Source organism: Myotis daubentonii, chromosome 8 (genome assembly GCF_963259705.1).
Source record: "Myotis daubentonii chromosome 8, mMyoDau2.1, whole genome shotgun sequence".
Taxonomy (NCBI): Eukaryota; Metazoa; Chordata; class Mammalia; order Chiroptera; family Vespertilionidae; genus Myotis; species Myotis daubentonii.
Genome location: NC_081847.1, coordinates 5,161,867 through 5,173,698, shown reverse-complemented (window position 1 = coordinate 5,173,698; position 11,832 = coordinate 5,161,867).

Here is an 11,832-nt window from a genome sequence, read left to right as displayed (position 1 = left end):
GGGAAGACAGCTCAGCAGGTCCTTCTCCTCTAATAAAGCCTGTAGTCCTGGTTTTTCAGCCACTGTCTGATTTTTCAGTATTCATCTGTGTAAAAGAAGCATATATATATCTATCATTTCACTTTTTACCCTATCCCAGAGCCTGCCCTCCCCGCCCCCCCACCCCCCCCGCTTTGTTTTATCCTACCTCCTTAATCTATCACCAGTGAATTTCATGTAATCCACCTATGTCCCTCCTTTGATTGCAATGTATTAATACAGATGTAACCCACCATTCTCCGGAGCATTATCTCAATTCGTTGATGTTCTGCTTCCCGGCATATGTTGACAGTTTGGCTCAAATAAACTCACAAAATTCTTTACAGTTTTCAATGGTTTTTTACATTAACAGTCCTAAAGTGAACCCCACAGGAGCAGAAATCTGCAACCTGAGTGCTAGTCAAAGGCCTCCGCCTTCTGGGGGCTGGGCTGGGGTAGAAGTTGGGTTCCCCATTCCATTTCTGTCCCCATCTTTAGGCATGTGGCTGTCATCCAACTTCCTCACTGGCACAATGAAAGGGGAACGTGTGGCTGAAACCGGTTTGGCTCAGTGGATAGAGAGTCAGCCTGCAGACTGAAAGGTCTCGGGTTCGATTCCGGTCAAGGGCATGTACCTGGGTTGCGGGCACTTCCCCAGTGGGGGATGTGCAGGAGGCAGCTTATCGATGTTTCTCTCTCATCGATGTTTCTAACTCTCTATCTCTCTCCCTTCCTCTCTGTGGAAAATCAAATAAAATATATTTTTTAAAAAAATAGTGAAAAGGGAACATGTGAAGATAGATATGATTGTGTCCTGAAAGAACTAGGGGTTCTTCCACAAAGGCCCTTTACCCACAGTTCCTGAGAACTTCAGTATTCCCATCGCTGGAAGGCAGAGTTGAGCAGTAAGAACTGTTAATGTAAAAAAACCATTGAAACCTGTAAAGAATTTTTGTGAGTTTATTTGAGCCAAACTGTCGACATATGCCGGGAAGCAGAACCTCAATGAATTGAGATAGTGCTCCGGAGAATGGCGGGGTTACATCCATATTTATAAATTGCAATCAAAGGAGGAACATAGGTGGGTTACATGAAATTCATTGGTGATAGATTAAGGAGGAGGGATAAGCAAAGCAGGGAAACCCCTGGAATTGGATAAAAAGTAAAATGATGGACACATACTTAGGTGGGTGCAGGATCAATTAACATGATGATGAAGGAATTTGTGGCATCTGTCCTGGGCCCAGCACATTTGGTTGTGCCCCAGGGGCTCCAGATAAAAGGAAGTCACAAGTTACCCAGACATTTCAAGGGTATTTTATCATAGATGCAAAAAGACAGATAGGCTCAGTTAAGGTAAAGGTTGACCTTGTCAGTGAAGATACTGGCCTAGGAGGTAACTGCCCACCATAACTGCTTTTAAAGTTTAATTTTAGACCATCCTTTGTGGTTACTTTAGGTCTCTAAGTCTGCAAGACTGCCATGCAGGCCTCCCCTGAGCCTGTCAGGTCAGCATGTGGCCCCTTTCGTCCACACATCCCCCTTTTGGTCATAAATCAGTCCAAAGGATGCATCGATGACCAACCTTTTGGTTGGATAATGGAGTCCCACGGTGCTAGGAAGGCTCATTCCTAGGATGTCTCAGTGTCAGCATGTCTTGCTGAACAGGTGGACCACTGGGGATGGGGCAAGACCATAACCTTAGATGGCATTTAAGGTGGAATTATTATTATTCAAAAAGGGCAGGTAAATGGGAGGCAGTAAGGTCCTAAACGTCCTTGTTAACAAAGTATTCTGGATCATTTCTAATTTTTGAGCCACCATGATCCGAGTCTTTTTTTCTGTTTGTCAAGTTTTGTTTTTCTGCATCTAGTATAACATTTACATATCGAGAACAAAAGTAACAATACTGAACCAGCATTGATTAGGAACAGAAGATGTCTAATACTAGACGAGGAAACGTCTGAGGGTAACAAGCATCCCAGCCAACCGAAAAACCCTTTACATGTATCATCATAAATTTTTATTAAGCTAATTATGTTTTCCTCCTTCATCCACTGTCACTTGTACCTTATGATACATTTGGCCAGATGAATTAAGACTCTCTACTATTTCATTATCTAGAAGCTCTAATTTTTCGTTTGTCTAGTTAGTTTCCATAGAAATGACTTCATGGGGAGAATTAAGTTCAATTTCCCAATACATTGGCTTTTCAGTATCAATATTATCAGAGGTTTTATGAACCTCAGGCAAAGTTATTCTGCCTATAATTTCAGTATTACACCATATTCCAGTATTATTTAATGCAAACTTGGTGGTGATATTACAGTAAAAATCGCTTAGTATAACAGAAGAGTTATTGTTTTTTAACCCTTCCCAGCAAAAACGTCCCTTTCCCATATACCATATATTGTTATTTGTTGGGGCAGATACAATAGGCCAGGACTGGGTGAATTCAGTATTCCATATGGATTGGGGGCACAATCATTCACCTTTCTGATTTTCACAATTAGGCAGTGAGATGGGTTCCATTGTTTATTATTTTTAAATATGGCCCATCTACTTGCCGTTGGAAGTATTCTAGTATTATTGAGGATGGTCCCTATGCCGGCCAATTGAACTACTGGGAATTTAAGCTTAGGATCTAACTGAGGCACCTGGGCTTTTAAGACACAATGTCTTAGATCGCATTTCCCATCTAAAATTTCCCAATTCCTGGGGGACCATATGAATCCCATGAGTGTCTGGCCTGGGCTTAGGGTACAGACATGTTCCCATTGTTGGGTTTGTGCATGAGTTTTTACAATCTGTCGTGTCTGTTCTCCATGCTTGCCGGGAGCCGGTCCATCCTTGCTGTTTCAAGGGACCTGACATATATGGCATACAGTTCTTAATATGTTTGCTCACCTTCTTGGCGCTGTGTTTTAACCAAAGTCACCTCTCCGAGAAAGGTTGAATCCCCAGGTAGGGATTTTCCCCTGAAGTTAGGGAGGGAATAAAACCCCTCAACTAAGTGCCAGGCGGGTAATTAATCCCTTTAACTACGAACAATCATGCTTAAACTACATAATCTTTTCCCCCTGGAATGGAGATAAGAAACGCCCTAACCTTTGTAATAGAGATTGATAGGATTGAATCAACTGGTATAAATACAGTTGTAACAAGACAGAACTCAGAATCTAGAGACAGAGACAGAACTCAGAACACAGAACCAGACAGCAAGAGACAGAACTTCAGACACAGAACTGAGAACACAGGGCTTGGAAGACAGGACCAAGAGAGACAGAGCCTAGGCACAGAACCTACACAGAACGTTCTCTACGGACAGAAGAACTTCGCTGGCGAGAGCATGCTGGAGGATCCTGGACAGGGACTGGCCTCGGAGCCTGGAGGCAAAGCCTGGTGAGAGAGCATGGCAGGGGATCCTGGACTGAACCTGACTACAGAAATTGGCAAGAGAACCTGACTAGAACCTGGCTATTGAACCTGGCTAGAGGAACCTGGCTATGATGATCACCCGAAGGCTGCCTCCGTGTCATTCCTTCTTCGCCGACTCCGTCCACACCTTTGGGGACCCCTGGACCTGCTGGGGTTGGACCCCGGCATCTGGCGCCCGAACAGGGACCCCTAGGTAAGCGCCCCGCACTCGGGACGGATAGGACTCCACCATAGGAAAAGGGTGGATAGTCTTTGCCGACTCTGTCCACACCTTTGGGAATCCCTGGAACAGGATTCCCTTAGGTAAGCCCCCCCCCCCTTTGAAAACCCCCACACTCGGGACGGATAGGACTCCACCAGGGTGCTACAGACCCCCCTATAGAGGATAAGTAGGGTAAGAAGGTGGATAGTACAGAACTTAGATTGAGAAGATGTGCCATACTGAGTCCAAAGAAAGAAGACTCTGTATTGATCTTTAGATTAAGAAGATGTGCCATACTGAGTCTAAAGAAAAAAGACTCTGTATTGATCTTTTTAACATATGTGCTTGCTAACAGAGGAATTAAGGTTACTCCCAGTCAGACAGAACATTTTATACAAGAAATATGTCCATGCTTTTCTGAGGAAGGAAAGGTGCCAGAAAGGTAAATGTAGAGGCATGGGAGAAGGTAGGCCCAAGGAGCCTTATCCTTAACCCCACTGCAGCCTTTCCACCCCGGGAAAGTGCAGGATTGGCAAGCTCTCCCTGGGGTGATAGATCAGGACTCAGGTAATAGCAGAAAGCGCCAATCCTACTCTTAAAATGGATACAAGAGAGCGTTTCAGGTTTTTCTTTTTAATGCTTGCTTTTAAAAAATAAAAAAGGGGGAATTTGCCGGGAGCCGGTCCATCCTTGCTGTTTCAAGGGACCTGACATATATGGCATACAGTTCTTAATATGTTTGCTCACCTTCTTGGCGCTGTGTTTTAACCAAAGTCACCTCTCCGAGAAAGGTTGAATCCCCAGGTAGGGATTTTCCCCTGAAGTTAGGGAGGGAATAAAACCCCTCAACTAAGTGCCAGGCGGGTAATTAATCCCTTTAACTACGAACAATCATGCTTAAACTACATAATCTTTTCCCCCTGGAATGGAGATAAGAAACGCCCTAACCTTTGTAATAGAGATTGATAGGATTGAATCAACTGGTATAAATACAGTTGTAACAAGACAGAACTCAGAATCTAGAGACAGAGACAGAACTCAGAACACAGAACCAGACAGCAAGAGACAGAACTTCAGACACAGAACTGAGAACACAGGGCTTGGAAGACAGGACCAAGAGAGACAGAGCCTAGGCACAGAACCTACACAGAACGTTCTCTACGGACAGAAGAACTTCGCTGGCGAGAGCATGCTGGAGGATCCTGGACAGGGACTGGCCTCGGAGCCTGGAGGCAAAGCCTGGTGAGAGAGCATGGCAGGGGATCCTGGACTGAACCTGACTACAGAAATTGGCAAGAGAACCTGACTAGAACCTGGCTATTGAACCTGGCTAGAGGAACCTGGCTATGATGATCACCCGAAGGCTGCCTCCGTGTCATTCCTTCTTCGCCGACTCCGTCCACACCTTTGGGGACCCCTGGACCTGCTGGGGTTGGACCCCGGCACATGCTGCTTCCCACCCTTTACAACTAGACAAATGCCTCAGCACACAACATAGGGGAATTTTCTGGGAGCTAGGTCTGCCTCATGCAGCTCTGGCCAATAGCGGCTGGGTGGTTTGGATGGTCTTGCCAGCTTCTTCTGGCCTGCTCCTGTCCTGCCTTCCTCTTCACTCCTGCTACTAAACCTTACTCTGTCCCTTCTTCCACACGCAGAACGGGACTCAAGGTGGCAAGGTTTGAGCAACTTTAAAATTCCTTAACATACATTCTATTACTCATGTTGCAGGGAGGGACCAGGTTGGCTCCTCCTGAATAAAAGAACTAATCAAAATAAGGCTTATTTTCTAACTTCATTTGTCCTTGGGTATGGACAACAAATGACACTAATCAGATTGATATAAACTATTTAAACTTTGTTTAGGGGGGCAAATGCAAATCATTTACTCCCAAGTGTCCTTGGTTTAGGGAAGATAGGATTTCTGCTCAGTTTCCCTATTCTACTTGTCCCAGCTTACTGGCCTATCATGCACTCAACTTTCTTTCAACATTTCTCTTTTCCTTCTCATCACATAAAAAAACCTTAACAAATTTAACACTTTCAAATTAGCCTTCAAACCTTCTTTCTATGTCCTTCAAAAATGCATAACCATGCCTCAGACCTTCCATTAAGTGTTTTCTCTCTACCTTCCTCCATCACACCGAAGCTGTACATTCCAGTTAGTTAGAACTCTGAGCCTTAATTTTTTTAGGTGACATGTAAGTAATTAACATTCCTCAGAGTAGCAATACATTCATATTTTTTAAGAGACACAAACAGAAATTTCACTAGCTAAACAATTTTAGACAACAAAGACACATATTTAAACAACAAAGACAGATAACATTCCCCATTAAAAACTTTGAATCACCAGGGCAAGCAATATCGGTTTGTGAGCATACAGGCCTTGTTGATGGTGTCTTGGGATAGCTGTCTGCCTCCAGCGACTTCTCATCCTCGAAGGTTCTCAGCTGTTTCTCGTCCTTGAAAAGTCTCTTATCTCCGTTGCAGATGGAGATGGGTGTCAGAGATGGGAGTAGATGTCCATTCACAGTCAGGTGCCCTTTTTAAATGAGAAATGTGAATCCAGAGCTAACTCCTTTAAGTTTAGCTGCACATGGGTTAGTTAGTAATACTTGGTACGGTCCTCTCCAACAAGGTTGCAGAGAGTCTGTTATTTGGTGTCTTTTCCAAGACACCAAATCTGGTTGTAAGCCATGATCTTTGAAATCTTCGTCGCCCGGGAGTGCACTGTGAAATGAATCTGTTACCACTTTGTTAGTTCCTACAATGCAGAATGTCTGCTCTTTACTTTTCCTTATATTTGGGAAACAAAAGATTTAAAAGTCAACAATATTTTAAACAGTCATAAGAATAATTATCCTCAATTCATTTACTCCCATAGTTATTTTTGTTTATCCTGATTATTTGCCAGTAGTTTTTGGATTCAGTTGTTCCTTGAAGTTCTATAAATCTTCATCCAGTTCAAAAATATGACCTGCTTACAAGCCTACAATTTAGATCAAGTCAGAGTCCTTTTCATGGATTTTTTCTAAACATATAATATACCTACAAATGCATCAGAATAAAGCTGTCCACGAATGACAAAATTTAAAAGTGGCACGGTTATAGAGTTGATAAAAAACTTTGCTTTTCTATAAAATATAAATATGTAAGATCTTAAAATGAGGCACATGGCTTCCTGCAAGCAATGTATTCAGCATTGAAAATAATTCATAAACTCCCAATCTGTGAAACACAAATACCCAGGGCATCACTGGCAGACGCCCCCACGGGGATCCTGACTCTTGGCTGCCCCTTCCCTGCCGGGACACATGCCACCCTACCCCACTGAGAGTTTCCTATTTGAACTTGGCTCTGAATCTCCGCAAGTTTCTTTCTGATGCAGATGCCTTAACAACCCAGGGACCCGTCCCTTACCCCTGACTGGAGCTCAGGCGCATGGTCCTTCCTGATTGGCTAATTCAAAGGGAGGGGTTGGCCTTTGCTGTTTCAAGATGGCAGCCCCCAGGGGAGCGGCAAGCCATGCGGCCATCATGGCGGCTGCCAAGTCAGGCAGCCCGAAGTGGTGGCTGTCTGCACTGTTCTTTGCAATTAAATTTAAACTGGTTTTTGTATTAAGAATTTCAGTTGAGATCACAGAGTTAATCCACTTTTTTAACCAGAACAATAAGCAGCATATTTTGAATTCCTAATTATTTCAGAGAAAGCAAAAATTATTTTCTAGAAATTAAATTTCTACACTTTAGGCCAGTCAAATATTTAGCATTTCTCAATCAGTAACATTTTTAAGAATAAACTTCAAAAATACAAGACACAATCAACCAACAGATTCAATTCTATCCTCTAAATTTCGTACGAGGCACACTCAGATCAATATTATGTATTATGTCACTTCAAAATACATAGACATAAGTTTTTATCATTTGATTCAGTAAACTCCAAGGTCCCAAGGTCCCAGCAGCTCTGGAAAACCACACTTGAGGCTGGCAAACAAGCCTGGCCCAGCCCTTGACTTTAAAACGACCTTTTTTTTTCTGGGAAAAGTCAAGAAGCAAACTTGTAGCTACATTGTTTCCTGCTGGTTGCTTGCCTGCAGGGGAAATTTCAAAATTGGCCACGAGATCGCGGCCCTGGGGTGTGGGGGGGGGGGGGCGGCGGGGGACAGTTTTCGGCAAGTTTGGTCTAACCTGGTCCGTTCAGATGTGAATTGACCACATTCTTTAAGAATTTGCTAGAGAAATTCTTTGCTTAGAAAGCAACTAGCCCCTTTCTCCATTAGAAAGGCGTGGCTAGCCTTTTTAATTAATGAAGGGCCAGGTTTTTTTTACCCAGCTACTTAGATTTTTATAATTAATACTAGAGGCCTGGTGCACAAAAATTTGTGCACTCGGGGGGGAGGAGGGGTCCCTCAGCCTGGCCTGTGCCCTCTCGCAGTCTGGGACCCCTCGGGAGATAACAACCTGCTGGCTTAGGCCTGCTCCCGGGTGGCAGAGGGCAGGCCCAATCCCTAGGTGCAGCCCCTGGTCGGGCTCAGAGCAGGGCCGATTGGGGAGTTGGGGCACTGCCCCCTGTCACACTCAAGGCAGGGTTGATGGGGAGGTTGGGGCACCGCCCCATCACCCACAGAGCAGGGCTGATCAGGGGGTTGGGGCACTCCCCCCTGTCACACTCAGGGCAGGGCCGATGGGGAGGTTATGGCTCCACCCTGTCACACACAGAGCAGGGCCTATCAGGGGGTTGGGGAGCTCCCCCCTATCAGGCACAGAGCAGGGCTGATCAGGGGGTTGGGGCGCCTTCCCCTGTCACAAACAGAGCAGGGCGGATAGGGAGGTTCTGGCCCCGCCCCCTGTCACACATAGTGCCGCAGGGCGATCAGGGGGTTTGGGCGCTGCCCTGTCATGCTGCTCCAGGGGCCAGGAGGCCTCGCAGCTCCGCTGATCCCGGTGCTGGGAGGCATATTACCCTTTTACTATATAGGCTAGAGGCCTGGTACACGGGTGGGGGCCGGCTGGTTTGACCTGAAGGGTGTCCTGGATCAGGGTGGGGGTCCCGCTTGGGTGCCTGGCCAGCCTGGATGAGGCGATGATGGCTGTTTGCATCTGGTCACACCCCCTTCAGGGTAGGGGTCCCCACTGGGGTGCCTGGCCAGTCTGGGTGAGGGGCTGAGGGCCATTTTCAGGCTGGCAGGTGACTGAAGCTCCCAACCGCTCCTTTTTTCCTTTTTTTTTTTTTATTCTTGGATTTATGGCTATCACTGGAGCTGAGAGCCGGCTTTAGCTGTGAGACCTCGCTGCTGAAAGCAGGTTTCTGGCTTTGTTTACTTTCTGTATTTGAAACTTTGTTGTGACTCTAGCTCTGAGATCCCGGCTGATTGAAAACAGGTTTCTGGGGATTTGTTTAGCTTCTATATTTGTAACAATGTTTCTTAGCAGCTCAGAGCCCAGCAGCGGCAGGCGGGGATCATTGGAGTCCTCCATCACTGAAGCAAGCAAGCCTCCTGTTCATGTCAGGACGCGGCTGTCTTTTTGAATCGGGTGGGAGTCACAAGCCCCCGACTGCTCTGAACTCCAGTTCTGGGTGAGTCTCTGGTGACCCAGACTCATACAGGAGGAGACTGGACTGTCTGGCAGGGGGAAAACTCAGAACTCCAGGGCGGCTTTCTCTGGGGGGGGGGGGGGTGTGTGCTTGCAGGACCCCTTAGGGCAGGGCTGAGGATCAGCCATTGCTGCTTGCTCCACCCTGTTGATTCACTGAGACCCTGCCCCACCCTAGCTGCAGCAGAGGCTTTTGCATATGAATGCCCTGGCCCTTTGCAATCTGAAAATTACCTAACAAACTGCAGCTGGGCCAGACAGTCCCAGAACTTCCAAGAGAAGGCCCAAGGCCCCACAGCAGCTTGCATTGCTTCATAGATGGACCTCATTTGGGCACCTCCCAACCCCAAACAAGGAAGGGGAATCTGCAGATCTCTCCATAGCTCCTGCTGGGTAGCCTCAGACAGAGGCTAAATTAGCACCTCCTTAGATCCAAGAGCCAGTGTACCTAGTGGACAGAGTGGGACCATCCAATTACAACTCCTCAGATCCATAAGGGACACACTCAGGGGGCAGACTCAGTGAGCACCAAAGCCCCACTGAAGCAAGTCTTACCTCATAAGGGTGTCTTCAGCCCAGAAGTTCTCCCACCATAGACACAGCTGACTCTCACAGCCAATTGTCCTGGAGGTCAATTCCTCCCAGTGTTGCCTACAACAATCAAGGCTTAATTACAACAAGACTGTGCACAAAGCCCACAAAGGGGTGCACTAAGAGTGTCCATCTCAAGTAATTGGGAAGGCTGAGCCACTGGGCCCTATAGGACACCTAGCACAGAAAGCCACTCTATCAACACAGGGACGCAGCCAAAATGCGGAGACAAAGAAACAGGTCACAAATGACAGAAATGGAAGAAAGCAAACTACTGGATATAGAGTTCAAAACCACACTTTTAAGGTTTTTCAAGAATTTCTAGAAACCGCCGATAAATGTAGTGAGACCCTCAAGAAATCTAGTGAGACCCTCGAGGTTGTGATAAAGGACCAACTAGAAATTAAGCATACACTGACGGAAATAAAGAATATTATGCAGAGTTCCAACAGCAGACTAGAGGATCGCAAGAATCAAGTCAAATATTTGAAATACGAAGAAGCAAAAACCACCCAACCAGAAAAGCAAAATGAAAAATGAATCCAAAAACATGAAGATAGTGTAAGAAGCCTCTGGGACAGCTTCAAGTGTACCAACATTTGAATTATAGGGGTGTCAGATGAAGAGAGAGAACAAGATATTGAAAACCTATTTGAAGAAATAATGACAGAAAACTTCCCCTACCTGGTGAAAGAAATAGAGTTACAAGTCCAGGAAGCGCAGAGAACCCCAAACAAAAGGAACCCACAGAGGACCACATCAAGACACATCATAATTAAAATGCCAAGAGCAAAAGACAAAGAGAGAATCTTAAAAGCAGCAAGAAAAAGGCAGTCAGTTACCTACAAGGGAGTACCCATACGACTGTCAGCTGATTTCTCAACAGAAACTTTGTAGGCCAAAAGGGAGTGGCAAGAAATATTCAAAGTGATGAATGCCAAGAACCTACAACCAAGATTACTTTATCCAGCAAAGCTATCATTCAGAACTGAAGGTCAGATAAAGAGCTTCACAGATAAGGAAAAGTTAAAGGAGTTCATCACCACCAAACCAGTATTATATGAAATGCTGAAAGGTATCCTTTAAGAAGAGGAAGAAGAAGAAAAAGGTAAAGATACAAATTATGAACAACAAACATGCATTTATCAACAAGTGAATCTAAGAATCAAGTGAATAAATAATCTAATGAACAGAACAAACTGGTGATTATAATAGAATCAGGGGCATTGAAAGGGAATGGACTGACTATTCTTGGGGGAGGAAAGGGGTGTGGGGGATGTGGGAAGAGACTGGACAAAAATCGTGCACCTATGGATGAGGACAGTGGGTGGGGATGAGGGCGGAGGGTGGGGTTGGACCCGGGTGGAGGGGAGTTATGGGGGGAAAAAAGAGGAACAATTGCAATAATCTGAACAATAAAGATTTAATTAAGAACAAAATACAAAGTTAAAGCTAGCACCCAAGGTTATCTTAGAGCCAAAATTTGGTTATCATAAGATGTTCTCTGGTAATTTTTAAATAAAGCTAGTCTTTTTGCAGGCAAGCCAATAGCTCTGCCCTCTCCTGCCACCTTTGAATTTCTCCTCACCAAAGGCAGAGTTGGCAGCAGGGTTTCATTTCTTATTACAGTTTTTAGATTCCAAATACAAATTAAGATTTTGCTTTGGACAAGAAACCACATTGAGGTGACCATGGCACTCTTTTTTTTCCAGCCTGATTTAAAAGACAACTAGGCTTCCCCAAAGCGGAACTCGCCTCCTCTTTAAACTAATTAAACAACAAAGAGACACAAAAACATCACTCTTATACAGACACACAGAGCACACTAAAAGTTTACACCAGAGAATGTCTAACATTAGAAACTACCAAAGCAGTGTCTTTTGTCCCTGGTTAGGGAACTTCCCCTCTCTAGAATTTCAGTATATTCCCAATGGACTATTCAAAAAACAAACAAACAGTGGGCTAAGGGAAAAACAGGGTGTAGAC